This window comes from Musca autumnalis, unplaced genomic scaffold, assembly GCF_047663935.1.
Source record: "Musca autumnalis isolate F117 unplaced genomic scaffold, ASM4766393v1 scaffold_6, whole genome shotgun sequence".
Taxonomy (NCBI): domain Eukaryota; kingdom Metazoa; phylum Arthropoda; class Insecta; order Diptera; family Muscidae; genus Musca; species Musca autumnalis.
In genome coordinates this window covers 96717-115610 of record NW_027412199.1, presented here as the reverse complement: position 1 = coordinate 115610, position 18894 = coordinate 96717, and the positions used below count along the sequence as shown (strand labels likewise).

Genomic DNA, 18894 nt, shown 5'->3' with positions numbered 1-18894 from the left:
ACTGGTTCTACTAGTACTCCAGATAAGGGTAAATAGTCTTCAGAGTCCTCGGAATATAGTTCCCACATTTCTAAATCATTGTTAACAAAGCTGGAAGTACTTGGCTGGGGATGTGATAGCTCACGATTCTTCGAAGACTGATCGGCATGGTTTCCAACGGTTCCTGTATAATGCCTCGCCATATTATCATTTCGTGGGTTATTTTAAAATTTATCAGATGATTCCTTTTAGTCATCGTCTTTAAAATGCTTCGCCATGAATTCAAACATTTCCTCTTCTTCGCTGTCGTTGAATTCGCATTGTGAGTGCTTACGGGTAGTCATTGCTTGTGTTTTGTTGAAGTCTCAAACTAAAATGATTTTTTTCTTTTGGTGATACCGGAGGAAAATTCCGTTTACACCAACAACAAGAATAACCCACATGAATCCACATGTCCACATTTAGAAATAGGTATTATCACACAGTATATATTATTTCTAATATTGAAACTCCCAAAACACGAGCCACAAAAAGGATCACAAGCCAAAGAACATTTTGCTACTTGAAATCAACCCACATCACACCTATGTGTGAAATTGCGATTGAAAATCCCAATACACGAGCCACAAAAAGGATCACAAGCCAAAGAACATTTTGCTACTTGAAATCAACCCACCTCACATCATACTTGAAACTAAACCCACCTCACACCTATGTGTGAAATTGTGATTGAGATTCCTAAAACACGAGCCATAAAAAGGATCACAAGCCAAAGAACATTTTGATATATGAAATTATCCCACTTCACACCATGTGTGAAATTTCTGATTTAAGGCTTGTGCTGAATGTGTGACATTCAAAAAAGGATCACAAGAAGAGATCATTTGGATACTAGAATTCAAAATACTTCACACCTATGTGTGATATTCTAATTTATAGGACGACCGCAAGTGACCCCCATATGCATACATATGGATAAAAAGGATCACAAGCAGAGATCATTTGAATATTATAATTCAAAATACTTCACACCTATGTGTGATATTCTAATTTATAGGACGACCCCAAATGACCCCCATATGCACACATATGGACAATGTTTGTTTAGAATAATGTTTATTTAGGATCTTTGTTTGCACATGAGCTGGGATAGACAATTCCCCTCTACTGCCAACAGCGATTATTTCTATCCTCCACAATGGGGACACCTTTAGAGCTCGAGCCTTTTTAGATCAAGTATCAGAACGGTCATTTATTTCCAAAGGCTTACAACAACGCCTTCTACTACCCACAGAGAAACAAATTTTCCAAATAAGGGGTTTAGGAGGAAAAATAGTGGCAATTTCCAAGCAATTGTGTACTGTTTCGCTCTTTTTGGATCTTCACAATCGCGTCATCGACACGAAAGCGGTCGCATAAATAAAATAACTCGCCTTTTGATCAGCTTCTTTCTCCCAAAGCACATTTAGCGTTTGAGGAATAAGAAAAGATAGATTTAGCAGATCCCAATTTCCACTCTCCAAGTCATGTCGACTTACTACTAGGAAGTAACGTAATTCCTAGATAGTTACTAGAGGGAGTGAAGGAAATTGCCTCCTCATTGGTCGCTCAAGCTACAATATTTGGTTGGCATATTAGTGACCCAGTTCCAATAAAAACTATGTCTTCCTTCTCAATTCAAGCTGCTGAACTTACAGACATTTCTCTCTCACAACAACTCCGAAAAATTTGGGAGCAAGAAGAAGTCCCAAAAAAGTTGCCGTTGTCCGCGAATGACGAATTTCAAAAGACTACAGTGCGCATCTCTGAAGGTCGCTATATTGTACGTATACCTTCCAAAGGAAATCATAAAACTGAATCTCCCATTTGACCGTCAAGAACTAAGGCATTAATGCAATACGTCAGGATGGAGCAGACTCTGAAAAATAAGCCGGAAATCTCCAAGGCTGATTATGACGTTCTGCAAGAATACGTAACCCTTATTCACATGCAAACTACTTTTTTTTATTGTGTCTATAGATAATACAAATATCCTCACAGACTAAACTAATTTATATATATACAATTCTGATTTGGATTAAGTATTCAGAAGCAATATTATTTTTCGTTTTAAACTGACTTTACTTTCGGATAGATCGATCTGAGAACAGAATTTATTAATTGAAGTATATGAAGGCGTAGTGGATCATTATTGGCATAATTAGCTTGAAAATATAGAACTTGAAGTGGTTGGAATTTTCGAGTTGGTCTATTGGGGACATTTAGTAAGATTCTCCTCATAATCAGATCCGAATTCATAAAACCTAAGGCACCGTGGGCTTTATTCACCATGGAGTTTATATGCAATCTAAAAGTTAAACTGTGATCCAATAAAATACCCAAATCCTTGAATGATTCGTCGGTTTCCAGTTCGTGGTTATCGAAATAATGATATATGTTTAGCTCAATTAAATTTATTTGACACCATTTACAAAAATTATCCAAATCCATTGCCATTTCGAAAACCATCATTTATGAATGTAGTCAGTTCTAAAATATTCGTTATAGTTGAGCGAGATTTACGAAAACCTTGCTGACAACTGTATAGAATAATGAAAACCTGAAATGACAATGTTTCAATCAGAAGTTTTTCTAAAAGTTTCAGTTTGGCAATTCCTCCGTATTAAGATACATTGCTCTTACTGCCAGATTTAAATAAAGGTATTATAAAGGATTCCTTCCATAAAGGTGCTGGTATCACTGATTTACAGAATTATTAAAAATTTTAGAAAGCGTAAATGCGAGATGTTTTGCGCAGTACTTATTTATATTTGCCGGTATTCCATCCGGACCAGGATTGTACGAATTTTTTATGGACTTCAAAGTTTTGAGAACTGTATTTGTAGTAAAAGTGGGGACATTTATTACTGATGATTCTTCAATTTTGTAAGGATAGTTATTAAAGTCATCAAATACTTTTTCTTTACTTTACTTTAAAGGAAATTGGATATGTACGGGATCGACGTTTTGAAATCATAAAATTATAAAAGGATTTCGGACTATGTTTTAATTTGTCCTTTTCCTTTTTTAGGATTTGCAGTGTTGTATTCAGATCTAGCAATAACATAATTAGAGAAGTCAATGAAGGCACCAGTTTTCTTACATTTTTTAAACAATTTATTTTTCAATTTGACTAGAAAGTTGGATTTCGAAGGTGGGCCAAACGAACGTTGGTGTAAAATTTTGGGAACAGATTTTGAAATACAGTCTTGAAGAGCAGAATAAATTTTACATATTTGGGTATCAAAATCAGTATCCGAGAGAATATTCGACCAATCAATGACTGAAAGTAAAGAATTTAACTTGCTATAATCAGTCTTTGCATAATTGTACTTACGATTCGGAATATATATATTTTTGTATGACATAGAGGATTGTAAAATTAGTAATTCAATTGTGGGATCAAAACGACTTCAGGTTGCGTTAAGGGATCGCATAAATCCAAAAGCTTGCCGCATGAATTGAATATATTATTCACTTGCGATATACCAATATCGAACATAGAGTCAAAAAATACTTTTGAAGAATTACTTAGTGTTAGAGGAATTAAACTATTCATATAGGGTGCCATATCCCATTGTATTGAGGTGGGATTAAAATAACCGATTGCAATTAATGTATCAAATGCTTTTGACGAATTGAATGCAGTTCTAACAGCAGTAGCATGTTTTAAGTAAACATCAGTATGTGAACAAGGAGGAATGTAAGAATATGAAATATATAAAGAGGAGTTTTCACAGCCACAAATTCAATGTCTTGATGAGAGTATAAGATTATTTCTTCTGAAGCAAAATCAGAAGAAACCGCAATAAGTACGCCACGGTCACACCTGAAAATCTTATACTTCTTACATAAAATTTCAGAGTCAAAGATATTATTTTTTAGCCAAGTTTCTGTGAGTGCAATGATATTAAAATTGAAATCAAAACAGAAGAAACCGCAATAAGTACGCCACGGTCACACCTGAAAATCTTATACTTCTTACATAAAATTTCAGAGTCAAAGATATTATTTTTTAGCCAAGTTTCTGTGAGTGCAATGATATTAAAATTGAAATCAAAACTGTCTACGTATAATGTTGTTAACTTAGAGTTCAGTCCTCTGACATTTTAATAAATTACATTTAAATTGTTTACAGGGGAAAATTCAATTAGTCTTTTGAAAGCTTTGATTCAAGAGGTAAAAAATTTGATGCTGAAGGTAAGACGCCTGTATCATTTCGGGGACGTTCTTGGTATATACATTCACGTATTAAAGAATTCCGGGGCCAGCATTTCATGCAGTATCAAATACATCTTCTGGGACAGTTACTCTGGAGGAAGCTTTATGTCTCCTCGTTGGGTAATTAAATTTGAAGACATTCATGTCTATATTTTTCATTAGCTTATTTTTGGCGTATGCAGTTACTTATTCTGGCTTGGTTTCGGAGGCAAATCGAACTAAAAAAACCGTTTTCATTGTTGGCATGACTTTTAATGTAACATTCGACGTAATCGAAGGAGTGGAATAAGGAGTAGTAGACGGTGATGTCAAGCTATTTGGACTAGAAAGTATTCTTGATGTGGTAGGTCCAGGTGGGGTTAACGGTACGTTTAAGCCGGGAAGTACTTTTGGTATTTGATTAGACGCAGAATGTACTGAATAATTATTACTTGAGGAAGTTGTGGGGATGTTTGAGGATGTGAATTCGGAGTCGTGCCTTAAAGGCGGCTGTACAGAAATTGTTGGACTAGGAGCATCTTGGAGAGAAAACTCAGAAGATTTTTTCCTTTTTCTGGTGTCAGATGGAGATTGAAGTTATTGGACTAAGCACGACGCTTTTCGAAGAGTTCCTTATACTTTGAAAACTTCTCAGTAATGGCTATCAAGTGGTCTCGCAATTTATTGAATTCATCTCGTGTGTTTCGAAAGAATGAATACAATTTCACCTCGTACGATTTGCACTTTTCGCAGCACCAATGTAGTCCTTTACCTTCTCTTAGGTTATCAGCGAGCTGCAAGTTCGACTCATTTCGCATGATCCAGATCCAGCACGTCACCAATGGCTCTTTAAAATCCTTTGGATCAACTTTACAATTTGGTTTTGAATGAGACATATTTGGAAGGAGTAATTATTTATTTTTGTATTATTGTACTGTATTATATTTTATCTTTTTAGTTTGTAATAGTAAATTAAGTGCGACTTTTTTCTCGCTTTGACCCACTGTATTATTAAGTGTTGAAAAGAGCACCGAACACAATTATGTAGTATGTTTATCCAATTCTACAACCATAGTAAAGAAGAAGAGTCGTGCTAATAGTGATAACACGTTGACTAGCAGATGATAGGACGACGTTTATTTATGTGTGTATGTGAACAAAAGAACACACAAAAAAGAGAACTGTTCAACAAAAATAAATGCAAAACAAACGATCAGCCAATACCCAAATAAATGTTTCACTGATTTACTACGAAATTCGGTCAGAATGTTACAGATTTAGTGTTTGATCACCTTTAAAGACTTTTGTAAATTTTGTTGAATCAATCACTGAGGTTAGCGATGAATAAATGACAAGAATTCTCAGAGCGATTTAAAACACGTCCGCACAGTTCGGAGTTTGCTTGTTCTGAAGAAACAATGTCATCAGGTTCTTTTAATTATTTCTACTTACCACATCATGCGGTTACAAGACCTAAGAGTATCAGTACAAAGCTTCGAGTTGTATTTAACGCATCCAAAAATACTCATTACGGAAATTCTCTTAACGATATTTTGCATGTATGTCCCACACTTCAATCCGATTTGTTGATATTGATTTTGCGTTGGCGTTTTTACAAATATGTGTTCAATTGGGATATCGAGGAAATGTATCGACAGATACTGGTTCACCCCAAACACTCCAATTTCCAAAGAAGACTTTCCTTGAAACAGTAACATTTGGAGTAATTTGCGCTCCTTACCTGGCTATACGAACTCTAATTCCATTAGCACAGGATTCAAAGGAATTATATCCCCAAGCTGCTCAGATTATTAAGAAAGAAATGTATGTTGACGATCTCACAATCCAGAAGCAGCAATCGATTCCTTATCCCAGTTAATTAAGATGCCAAAATCAACTGGTTTTCCCTGGAAAAAAATTACTTCTAATTGACTAGAAAACCGCAACTCAGTTCCGGACGAATATATCTTTGACTCAAAATTGTTAACATTTTACGAGACAAGCGGTACAAAAAAATTAGGTGTTCAGTGGAATGCCATGCAGGACATGTTTTCCCACAGGGTAGATGACCCAGCGCCAGCTACTACAATCTCTAAACGACAAATCCTATCAATAGTTTAAAAAATTTTCGATGCCGCTGGTTTGATTTCTCCTATCAGAGTAGTAGAAAAAAATCCTGTTACAAAAACTGTGGATCGAAGGAACCCAGTGGGACAAAAATGTAAAACTGCACACATTGCAAAATTGGAATCAATTCTCTGAATCATTAGCTGATATTTCTCACATCCAAATCCCTCGTTGTGTAAACTTCTCGCCTAGATGTCTTTCCGAAATCCTATGATTCATTCATAAATGTCTTATTTACGATCGTTACCATTCTCCCAGATTCTGTAGGCAATTTTTCGAGATGGATATAAGTGCACGTAGAAGGGAAGTGCGCCGTCTTGTTTTAACTAACTTGCTTGAGCACGATGTAGCTCGGAGCACCATACACTTCTTCACCTCCTCCTGTTTAAACGTTTGGGTATGAGCAAATCCAACAAGGTCAAAGAAGTCTTATGAGAAATGCGGAATCAAGGCCTGACAATCGAAGCGATGACAATAGGTCGACTTCGTCTTATAGACAACAACCAGCTCCGAGAGGTTCAGGAAGGGTTCGACGGCCAGCGACAAGAGAGAGGACTAATTCGTTTAACACTGTAGAGCGTGAGAACAATATGAACATTTGAAAACTGATTCTGTGGAGGCGGGAGGATGTTGAACGTATTTTCATCCTTTATTGATTTTAACGTAATAGTTTAGAATTATTTAAAAAAAATTAATTATTAATTGAAGACATATTGAATCGCCCTATATAACATAATACAACCATGAATTCATTTCCAATATCAAGTCCACTAATGTGGCAGCATTATAACATATTTTATCCGTGCTTTTGTTCCTTGTTTTCTTCCGATGTTGCCTGTGGGCAACACATGTATTTTATTCTTTCCTTTCTGGAGTAACACTCGACGGAACAACAGCTCGGATCACACCTGTATACATATATCTCCTTTTCTTCAATAAACTAACTAAGGTAAGCATTGAATTCCCTGTGATTCCTTGTATTGTTCAACGTAACCCAGTAAGTAATTCTCTCGGACTTGAGTCAATTTGCCTTAACAGAAAACCATAAAAGAACCTTAGTTCAACCTCTATAATTGTGAATGCCAATGTTATAAGCGATAATATTGGCTAATAAGTGTCTTACTAACACAGTGGTTAGTAAGAAACTTTCTTCTCTTCATGTTATAGGAGCTATAACATTCTTCAACCCCATAGAACGGCACCTCCCGATTTTCGATATTTTCAAAGTTGCTGCTCAATATCTCCTCGGAATGACTGACATTTGGTACTTAGTCTTCGTTCCCACAGAAATAGCAGATATTTGGTATTCAGTTTTGATAGGGGTATGCAACATTCCACCCGAAGTGTGCCGGTATAGGTCGACGTCGTCAAATAGCCCCCAAAGGACCGTACCTCCGGATTTAAGGTATTTTGAAAGTAGTATTTAAACTGCCATGGGTATATCAACTACTGCAGAAGAGAATTATCAGTTTAATCCCTTATAAGCGTACTTCCCGATGTTCGGTATTTTGATGGTTGTGTCATTAATATCCCATCGAAACGGATGATATTTAATAGTCGGTTGGTGGTATAAAACATACTTACTTACTTAGTTGGCCCATTAAAGAACATTTGTTCCATAGACAGAACTAAGAAAAGATCTCCATTCCTCTCTGTTTTTCGCTTGACTTTTTGGAATACCGCGCCTTTCCATTTCTTCATCCACTTGTTTGCTCCATCGAAGCTTAGGTATAAAACATTCCACCTGAAAATTTCCGGTATTGTTTCATGTTTTTATATAGCCCCCATAAAAAGTTCCCTCCCAATTTTAGGTAACTGAAATTTGGTATTTAGTCTTCGCTGGAGTTACGAAATTTTCCTCCAGAAGTCTCCATAGAACGGTGCTGAAGATGTTGTTAACTATCCAAATTCATAATATCCAGGTTTAGATCCAGTCGGTAATGGTTCGAAATGATGTCTACGGTTAGTATACAATTTTTGTTCCAAAGAGCCAAATAAATATGATTTTTGTCGAAATCTTAAACGAAAATAAGGCCTAAGGCACATTAATAGGGATTATATTAATACGTCGCCCCTTAAAGGACTTGCTGTGAGTGTAGAACATGAAATCGGTTGAATATACTATAAGCTAACGAATATAAGCAAGTCGTGTATAAAAACTTGTATAAACTAACCTATAATTTGATTTTACTGTCAATGTCCCTAATTTGCTGGCCAGCCTAATATGGACCATTTATAAAAATGTGGGTTGTACTTTCCCCACATATTGGGAATCTCAGTACGTTTTAACATCACTCGGTACTTCTACTTTGGTACTGAGTCCTCGTTGATGTTATAAAACTTTCCCGCGGAAATTTGTCGATACAGGTCCACGGCTTCATATAGCCCCATAGAAGGGTACCTCCCAATTTTCGGTATTTTGAAGGTTTTAGCATCATTTTTACATCGAAATGGCTGAAATTTGGTATGAAGTCTTCCTTGGGGTACCAAACTTTCCATATGAACGGCCACAATTATCCACCGAAAGTGCTGAAATTTGGTATTTAATCTTCGTTGGAGTATAAAACTTTCATCCAGAAATTTGTCGGTACAGATCCATGCCTTAATATAGCCCCCATACAACGGTACCTCCCGATTTTAGGTATTTTGAAGGTTTTAGCGTTATTATTACACCGAAATATCTGAAATTTGGTATTTAGTCTTCTTTGGGGGTACAAAACTTTCCATATAAAATTTGTCGGTATATTTCCCACGCCTTAATATAGCCTCCATAGAACGGTACCTGCCGATTTTCGGTATTTTGAAGGTTGTGACCCCAATATTCCCACAATAGCCCATCGAAATTGCAGAAATTTGGTATTTACTCTTCGTTGGTGGTAACAAATTTTCCCCAGAAATTTGTCGGTACAGGTCCAAGCCTGTATTTAGGCCCCATCGATATTCGGTATTTTGAAGGTTGTGGCCACAACAACCAACCGAAGTGGCTGAAATTCGTCGGTATAGGCCCACGCTTATATATAGGCCCTATAGAAGGGTTCCTCCCGATTTTCGTATTTCTGAATGTTGTGACTTCAATATCCCTCCGAAAGACTGAAATTTGTTATTTAGTCTTCCATGGGGTTATGCAATATTCCAGAAGAGAATTATGAGTATAGGTATACGTCTTTCTATATCCCTATAGAAGGGTAACTCTTAATTTTCGGTATTTTTAAGGTTTTAGCCACATTATCTTACCGAAATATAGGAAACATGGTATTTAGTCTTCTTTTTTAAGTCAAAAAACTTTCAGCGAGAAATGTGTAGGTAAAGATCGATGTTTTTATACAGCTCCCATAGAACGGTACCTCTCGAATTTCGGTATTTTGACGGTTGTTATTTGGATGTAGCTCCCATATATTTTCTCCCGATTTAATATATTTGATGCATCGTACAATTAATCTATTGTTTTCTCCTCCCAACAATAAGCAATGAGGTGAAGGTGGAGGTAAGTGTTTTCATTACTGAAGAGAAACTATGTAATTATTCCTTGTTGTATACATATTCACTTTGGTGTAGGTTTTCACATAGTCAGCTCTGGAAATGCAAATTATATCACGATGTACTAATATCGCTGCACGAATCCTCACGCAGGAAAAAAATAATTTGCTGATATCTGTAACAAAGTCATATAATTAGATATCAAGTTACCTATACAAGAATTCTATCTTCAGTGAAAGATTTTTTTTTCACACCAGACACATTCACAGAAGTTCAAAACATCTTATGAGCTAAAGGAAAATCAATACAAAAACAGATCTATGTACATAGAGATTACATCACCGATGAGTTGAATGCCCGTTATAATCTCTGGCAGATTGTCGAATCTTTGGCGCAAAAGAGAGAATAAAAAAGTAAGAACGGCGTTAAGTTCGGACGGGCCCTCCACCACGAATGTATGGAAGTAAAATGGAACAATTAGTTTCCTTTCGTTTACGAATAAGACTAAATACCAAATTTCAACAATTTCGGTAAAACAAAATACCGAAATTTTTGAGGTACCGTTCTATGGGAGCTGTACCAAAACATCGATCTATACCTACACATTTCTGGCGGAAAGTTTTTAGACTCAAAGATAACGTGGGTAAACCTTCAAAATACAGAATATTAAGAGGGAAGCTTCTATATTGATTTAGGAAGAAGTATACCTATACTGATAATTCTCTTCTGGAGTATTTTATAACCCCATGGAAGACTAAATAAAAAGTTTCAGTCTTTCGGAGGGATATTGGCGTCACAACATTCAGAAATACAAAATTCGGGAGGAACCGTTATATAGGGCCTATAACGACGAATTTCAGCCTTTTCGGTGGGTTGTTGTGGCCACAACCATCAAAATACCGAAAAGCGGGAAGTACCATTCTAAAGGGGCTAAATGCAGGATTGGACCTTTCCCGACAAATTTCTGGGGGAAAATTTTATACCACCAACGAGTACTAAATACCAAATTTCTGCTATTTCGGTGGGCTACTGTGGCCACAATCTTCAAATTACCGAAAATCGGGAGGTACCGTTCTATGGGGGCTATATTAAGGCGTGGAAATATACCGAAAAATTTCATATGGAATGTCTTGTAGCCCCAAAGAAGACTAAATACCAGCCATTTCGATGGATTATTGTATCAACAACCTACAAAATACCGAAACTCGGGAGGTACCTTTGTATGGTAGCTATATGAAAGCGTGGACCTATTCCGAGAAATTTCGTATGGAAAGTTTTATATCCCCAACGAAGACTAAATACCAAATTTTAGCCATTTCAAAGTACCGAAAATCGGGAGGTACCGTTCTATGGGGGTTGTATTAAGGCATAGACCTGTACCGACAAATTCCTGGAGGAAAGTTTTATGCCCTCAACGAAGAGTAAATACTAAATTTCAGCCATTTCGGTGGTTTATTGTGGACTCAACCTTCAAAATACACAAAATCCGGAGGTACCGTTTTATGGTTGCTATATGAAGGCGTGGACCTATATCGACAAAATTCTTGGGGAAGGTTTAATACCCCCAACGAAGACTCAATACCAAATTTCAGCCATTTCGGAGTCATAATGAGGCTAAAACCTTCAAAATACCGAAAATCAGCTGGTAGCGTCCTATGGGGGCTACATCAAAATGTGGACCGATATAGCCCATTTGTAATACCAAATATCCTAGAAGTAATATAAAGTTCTATACCAATTTACAAAGCTCTATCTTAAAAATTGCTAGCTGTATCTTGATTTCAACAGACGGACGGACATACGGAAATGGTTATATCGACTTAGAATTTTACCCTGATCAAGAATATATTTATATACTTTATAGAGTCTCTGATGAATATTTCGATGTGTTACAAACGGAATGACAGATTTAATTATACCCTCCATATTATGGTATTGTATAAAATCGGTTTTGGCGAATTTTGTGCATTTATAACGCACAAGAAATATACCTGTTTAAACTGAGGTTCCCCATATGTGGGGAAAGTACTACCCATTTGTCTAAAAATATTCCGTATTAGCATGGACAGCTAATTAGAGACATTAGTAGTAAAATCAAATTTTTTGTACTAGTTAATTTATAGTGTATTCAATTGATTTCATGCTTAACACCCACCGCAAGTGCGTCAAGGGCCGATTTAGGTGCTATATTCTACTAATGCACGAAAAAAGAAAAACTATATTTATTTGGCTCTTTATAACAAATAGTACATTCTTAATAACCCCAGACTGCATTCCAAACCATACACTGCAATCACCTCATAACTAATCCATCAAATAGGATTTTCATACTAATGATTTATGCAAATTGGTTAAGAAGTAATTTTAGAATAAAAATGTACCCCCGTATGAAAGTAAGGCATGAAGTACATCATTAGGGATTATATTAATACGTTGGCATTTTAAAGGACCTGCGGCGGGTGTAACACATGAAATCAGTTGAGTCGTAGTATGAATTTTGCAGGCTAAAATTTGGTCGTCCATTGGACGACATTAACATACGCAAAAAGTCATTAGCAGTCAGTTAGCACATGTTAATCCGATAAGTAGCATTAACCATACTTACTAACCTTACCTCGTAAGTTTTTAGACGAGCTGACATCATATTTCCACAATCACAAGTTGGTTGTGAAATGTTTATGCGCCTATTCGTGTTGCGAGCATAAGCAAAATCCCACATATTAAGACTTCAGTTAAGCAAAGAACTCAGATTGTAATTACACGTCCACATAAGTGGACAACAATCAATAAAACGGTGGTTTTAAGAAACATCACCATATGTGACAATAAAAAACGTTAAAAATAAGAGATCCAAATTAACAAAATTTTTCATGGAGATTTTTTTCCTGAAGAGAGGGTAAACTAATACAAGTTTTTCACGGAGATTTCCAAACAATAAAAGTTTTTTACGGAGATTTTTTTTAAAAAAGGTACAAACTAAGAAAGTAAAGAGCAGTGAAACCTGAATGAAGGACAAACAAAATATTTTACACAAGGAAAAAAGGAAAGTCGGACGGACTTTTAGAAGAAAGTCGAAAAATGAATAAATTTTTTTACAGTGAAAATTATCGGTATTGCTTTTGCGCTCTACTCTTTTTGAGAAAAAATTCCGGTGAAACTGAATTACTTCATTATGCAATGCCATTTCATTGTAAAATAATATGTTTTGGAATTCTGTAATGAATACAAAGGTTTTAAACCCATTCTGCATTCAAAAACAAAAAAAAAAAAAACAAGTTCAGTATTGTACGGAGTAGAATTGCATGAAATGAAGTGTCTATTAGACGAAATGTATGACATATCAAGGGGTTTTCCTGGAGAATATTTTGAAAACCAATTGGAAAATTGTTTTACAACCTTATCAAATAATATGTTTTGGAATTCTGTAATGAATACAAACGCTTTAAACCCATTCTGCATAAAAAAACAAGTACAGTATTGTGCGGAGTAGAAGTGCATGAAATGAAGTGTCTATTAGACGAAATGTACGACATATCCTGGAGAATATTTTGAAGACCAATTTGAAAATTATTTTACAACCTTATACCCATCTGATTTTTTTCCTACCAGTAACAATGCTCAAACATTGCCAATATGGTATTAAAATCTGCTGTAATTGTTATTGTATATTGTTATTTTAGGCTAACGATAAAAATTTACCTCATCGAAATAATGGTCTTAGACTAATCATATGTTTTGACGAAACCCGCTTCAAAAAATTTGAAGTCGATTTAGCTCAGTTCGTCCGTCTGTCTGGCTAGAATAGATCACTAGATTTGTTCCAAATTTTGTATCTCTCAATATTTTGTCCAAACTTTAAATCGTATCGGTCCACTCCTTCGGACACTTCCCCCACAAGACATCAAAATGTTTCCCTAAACTGGTGCGCACAAAACTCTCGAAAGTGCAAATCGATTTTCTCGAGACATATCTATATTAGGTTCGAAAATGGATTATAACGATTCACTCTTTCAGGTACCTCCAACACAAAATTTCAATTATCCGATTTGACCGAAACTTTGAACATCCTAAAATTACTTCAAGACGTATATCGAGTACCTTTCAAAAGTTCAACATAAGTTTAGTTTAATGGCTGTTCGAGGAACCATTGCACAGTTTGACCGCAAGGAGTTTTTTTACAGCGATATTATATTTTTCGGTAAGTCCATTCTTATGTCAGGAATGGTCCCAAAGCTCTAAATCTTGCGGCTAAACAGCCTAACTATAACAGCTAAACAGCATAACTATTAAAAGGAATAACTTCCAAAATTATGTAGGTCCGATTCCAAAATGGATTATATCGATCTATTCTTTAAAGTATCTTCTGTACAAAAGTGCAAATGTTTGTGCTGTTTATTCCCGTTTGTTGGATACTTCATACATCCACAAAAGACAACGAATTCTGAAACTCCCTCTTTTTAGGAAAAATATTTTGGTTATATATCCCCTATTCAATCTGTCTACAGATAAAAGTCTCAACTACCACAGACTGAGAGTATATCTCTGTCGGCCAGATAACAAAAGTTAGGAATTTTCATAATTTGCCACCGCTGTGCTGTGAGAAGTGATTAGTCCTTGGAAAGTTTTTAATGTCATCGAGTCCATAAACATCAACTCGTACAATAAGGATAAAAGTAAACGGGAACAGCAACCATTGAGGTATCAGATGGAGTTTTTTCGACTTAACTTTTCAGGACTTAGCTAAAATTTTGCCGAACTTTTTTTAAAGCGTAGTCTCAAAGAGTACTGCGAGTTGGATTCGGAGTCTATGAGTAGTAGTTTTTTTTTTTTTCTTTTTTAATGTAATTTTCTGAATTTTTAGTTGACTTTCCATCTCTATTCGAAATATTCCCGAATGCAATCCCTGTATTCGAACGTGGATCTATTTTCACCACTTTCTGCATGGAGGTTCTCCCAACAAAAGGATTTCCAAAATCCATATTACAGACGTCATTTTTTTAAAAAAATAGCAGCTTCTAATTTTAGAAAAATTTTCGAAAGCGAAAACATGGAGTTATATCAGCTATTCTCTGCGGGAGTTAGAACCCAAAATGAAAAATTAAGAGCTAATGCGGTTGAAAATTCTGGGATACACCAAAAATGTAAACATATATGGGTAATATTCATGTTAAAGCTTTTTATTTATTGCTTCAACTGTGTTAGAGAATTTGATCAAAAACTTTTGTATGAGGTCGATATTGTCCTCATACAAAAGTTTTTAATCAAATTCTCCAACATGGTCTGATATGGTTAATTTTTAGTTCTAAACATCCAAATTTGAAACTCGTATCTTAAATATTGTGATATTTCTATTCAATGTATATACTTTGTGGATATATTGCATGCAAAATGAACTAAAAACCTTAAAAATAGCTTTACGTAACGCTACACAACATTTTTAACTTTCATGATTTTTGGTCAAGTTGGGCACCTCCACCCACGAACGAATTGAAACAACAAATAAAAACGTTTACAGGGCACTTAGACCAATTAAAAATACCAAAGGTATAGACTTTTGAATGACAGGAACTTCTTTAGACCGCGTAAAATCGCTGAAAGAATTTAAAGAAGGCGTTACAGCTTATCCTGCCAAACTTTATCCCGCACATTTTGCACTGGAAAATAACCCAGAGGGTACCAAACAATATTATGTGGCAATGGGTACATTTCTCAACAAGATCATCGGCGTGGCAAATGACAAATGGTCGGCTTTCAATACAATTTTCAACATTAAAGCGATAATTGGCCGCTTGGCCAATGCTTCTCTCGCAAAAGGTCTGAAGAGGTTTTAGGAAATTAGTTAAGTATTTTGAGGCTGGGAACATTTTCTATTAGTGATGTTTACGATGAAGTGGATAAGCACTTAATACTCATCGTTAATAAAAATAAAATTACCTATTTCAACAAAGAGGGAGTGAGTAAAGCTCTGAATGGTAGGATCAGGGAAAATGCTCTAAGAGTTTTTGTATCGGGGTTAAAAAAAAAACACTGAGTGATGTTCTCCTCCCAAAAAAACCGATAGATTTGCCAACTGCTCTAGCCACAGAGACACCACCCAAGAGCTGGAATCGGACAATCGCAGGGTGAAGCTTGATTATTTTCAAAATGGTCACTCAATATTTAAGCGCATAACGCCGAATGGTCATAGACCAGAGGCAAACCAACATGACGAAGAATCAGAAGACTCAACCTTTGAGGAAGATTTCCTATGGAAGAGGAAGAGCTGAATTTTTTAGAATAGGCCTGCTTCTACCCTTTAATTGTAATTGTATTAAACTATTAGACGGACAAATTAATGCTATACTTTTCAGTAAAGAATTTAAATTTAACAAACTGGACGGTTTTATTCGGACATATAACGACATTTTATTTAATCGATACCGCATGAACGTATAACGGAATAATTGGCTATGAATCATTGGACGCTGGAAACGACAAAAATAAATAGGGATATCAAACAATTGTGAACAAATTAACTTTCATGCTTTTGATCAGGAATCAGTACCTAATTCTGTTGTGGAGGGTTTTAGCAGGGTTATTAGGGCTAATGTCAATGCTTCTGCTGATCCAAACATGGCACTACCCTACAATACTAGTGTAGAAGCAACCATAAAATCAAAAACCGAAGAACCGATTTATTCGAGGTCCTACCCTTTCACAATTGTCGGAATTCGTAACCAATGAAACTGAATCACTTTTACGCGATGGAATCATTAGGATACCTTTTTCCCGTTTTGACGAGAATGGGAAACCGAACCATATTGGTGATTGACTTTCGAAATACGAACAAACTGATAATGACAAATATCCCTTGCCTGAAATTCCTGTATAGCTATCCAATTTAGGAAGGTTATTGTACATCACAAAACTAGACCTTAAATCAGGATACTACCAAATACGACTATGCGAAAGTGACAAAACGGCTTTTAGTGTCAACAATGGCAGGAATGAATTCTGTAGGCTACAAATGCGCCGAGTTTTTCCAGCGCACAATAGATTACATTCTACGAGAACATATTGTGAAAATATGTCAGGTATATATGGATGACATTACATTTTTTTCACTAGGCGCAAGTAGATGGGAAGTAGAGTTCCTCGATTACATGAGGTATCAGGATTTCCGAAGCCTGAAAAATTGAAAAGCCTCCGATAGTTCTTAAGCCTTTCTGGTTTCTATCGAAGATGTATAAAGGATTATGCAGCCATTGCAAAACCCTTTACTAGACTACTACAGGATAAGAATGGTAATATCTCAGCGAAAGAATATAAATGTGTAAAGATAGAATTGAATGTGGAGGCATTATTGGCATTCGAGAAATTCATTGACAAAAATCATAAACTCCGTTACATACCCAGTAAACCAAAATAAAATCAGATTTTCATATCTAAAGAGATAACGATTTTGAAAAAAATTATTAGTGAATATTATTTCCCGGGTATAAAAAAGAGGTTAAAAAGGATTATTTCAATTCGCAAAATGTTCAAGGAAAGCAAATACCAATGAATAGCAAATAAAAAAGTAATAGCACCGACTCCAATCCCAGAATATCCGGGACATATTTTACATGTTGACATTTTAATAACAAATAAAAGTAATTTCTTGACGGCAATAGACAAATTTTCAATATTTGCGGTTCTTGTTCCAATTGCATAAGGAAATTAAACTGATATAAAATAGCATATTTCCAAATGTTAAACAGATTTGAAAAGTGAGTTTGGTATTGTTAGATATTGGAAAATTGTTCAAGTCAAGTTTGATTGACGTTTTTCTTAGAGACTATTATGGTGTAGAACAACATTTCTTACCACCAATGCACAGCCAGTAGAAAGATTTAAAGCACAGCAGAATTTAGAGGATGCAGTGGAGTTGTTGCTTTTGTCCGCTATCAAAGACAACAACACCATTCACTCAGTAGCAGGAAGAAAACCAACCGTGCGAGGATGTAGATGAAATTAAAGCAAAATTGAACATTGCCCAAGAAAAATATCTATGTTTAAAGTTTACCATCCAGGTGAAAGGATATTCGTTAATTAATTGTTTTCAGGAAATGCTTAAGCAAAAAATCTTCAATATGGGTCCAGTTGTTCCTATAGCCCCAATATAGTGGTACCACCAAAAATTGCAGTCATAGGTCCAGTTGTTGGTATAGTCCCCATCTTACGGTACCACCCAATTTCAGGTATATTGAAGCTTTTATCTACATGTACGGCCCGAATTAGCTGTATTTTGTTATTTGGGGTTCTAAGAAACTTCTTCCACCAAAAATTGTGGTCATAGGTCCAGTTTTTGGTATATCCGTGCCTCGCGATACCTCGCGATTTCTGGTGTTGTAATTTTGTCAGTGGTCAAAAAATGCCTCCTCCTTATATTGTGGACAGCAATGGAAACAAATAATTAAATTTGAGGTGAGAATATTTTAAGATGGGGGTTATAATAAAGTCCGGCCCTGCCGAATTTGACATTTTTATTTTTTCTTTTCAAATTATATGGAACATATAACACAAATATACAAGTGTGAAAAATACACTCATAAGTAGATCCCAAAACAAAAATATCTAAATCTTACCTATTTAAAACGCAAAACAAAAGAACACAGTAATACGACATAATCACTGAAACGACAAGAAGCATCATTAGCATTTTTGATATCACACACGGAAATGCAAATTTATGCAGCTGGAACCAATTGCGAGTCGCATAGGATCGCATAGTTATTAAAACTCAACTTAAATTTGACTTTGAAAAATCCACAAAAAAAGTATTTCAAAAAATGTAATTTCCAGCACATTTCTTACCAATAATTTGTACAGATTTTTATGTAAAGTAATTAAAATACATTATGACAAAACCTCCATTTCAAAAATATATCTTTAAAATTCTTAGTTACTTGCCTTGTAAGAAAACACAACCTTACTGTCGTTTTTAAAGTCTTTAAGAGATCATATGTAAGTGTCAACTTCTACTGTTTTGTTCTCTTAAGTGCCGTTATAAATTAAAAAAAAAAAAAACATTGCTAGGATATCATAATATGA

At 35.5% G+C, this 18894-nt stretch overlaps 1 long non-coding RNA gene across 1 annotated transcript in view; it reads right to left on the bottom strand.

The window, feature by feature from the left end:
• LOC141388112 (uncharacterized) overlaps positions 1–18471 on the bottom strand; it is a 291585-nt gene extending 273114 nt beyond the window's left edge. The window contains exon 1 of the long non-coding RNA XR_012408723.1: positions 18429–18471. This is a non-coding gene — a long non-coding RNA (uncharacterized lncRNA). The remainder of the gene's footprint in view (positions 1–18428) is intronic.
• Between the last annotated feature and the right edge of the window lie 423 nt (positions 18472–18894).